Source organism: Haliaeetus leucocephalus, unplaced genomic scaffold, assembly GCF_000737465.1.
Source record: "Haliaeetus leucocephalus isolate CR32 unplaced genomic scaffold, Haliaeetus_leucocephalus-4.0 Scaffold473, whole genome shotgun sequence".
Lineage (NCBI taxonomy): Eukaryota > Metazoa > Chordata > Aves > Accipitriformes > Accipitridae > Haliaeetus > Haliaeetus leucocephalus.
Genome location: NW_010972909.1, coordinates 5,304,663 through 5,305,438, shown reverse-complemented (window position 1 = coordinate 5,305,438; position 776 = coordinate 5,304,663).

Below are 776 nucleotides of genomic sequence, written 5' to 3'. Positions count from 1 at the left end.
GAGCTACCCCCGGGGGGGGCACGGAACGGCGGTGGGCTATGCCAGGAACACGCTCCCCGGAGCGGCCCCCCCCCCCCGGGGCGGGGACGGGCGGGGGGGGGCTGGGCTTGGGGGGGGGGGGAGAAATACCGCCTTAAAAGTGTGAGTGGGGAGTTTGGGGAGCCGCTTCCCCTCCCTCTATTTGCATAGCCAATAGCTCTGGGGCTCTCGCCGCTGCGCGCTGATTGTTACCGGGCAGATTATATTTTAAGGACGCGTGCTGCCCGGCATCGAAAGCAGCTCGGGAGGGAAGGGGCCGAGGTGAAGCCGCCCCCTCACCTGACCGTACAGCCGCTCCCGGGAGCCGCAGGGCTCCTGCCGGTATCGGGAAAAGCGGGCGACCGGCCGTCGTCGCCCGCGAGTGGGCAACCGCGCCCGCGTCCCACGCCAGCCCTCGCCCCTTCGGCATCCAAAGGGATGGGACCGGCTTGGCCGCGGGCTGCATCTCTTCCGAGTCCGGCGGCAAAGGTTCCCTTGCAAAAACCGGCTGGGACGGTCCCGCACCTCACCCGGCCCGTCGGAGCAAATGGCTACTTGGCCACCAAAAAGCCAGCAGTATCCCCCCCCCCCCGCCCCCCCGCCCCACCGGACCAGCCGAGCCTTCCACGCGTTGCTAGCAGCACTTCTCCGCAAAAATCAGTTCCGTGTCCCCCGTCCCATCCCATCCCCGAAGCGAGCAGCTCCCGGCGGGGGCCGCCGTCCCCCGGGGGGCTCCCGGGCACCGTGTGTGGCCCCTC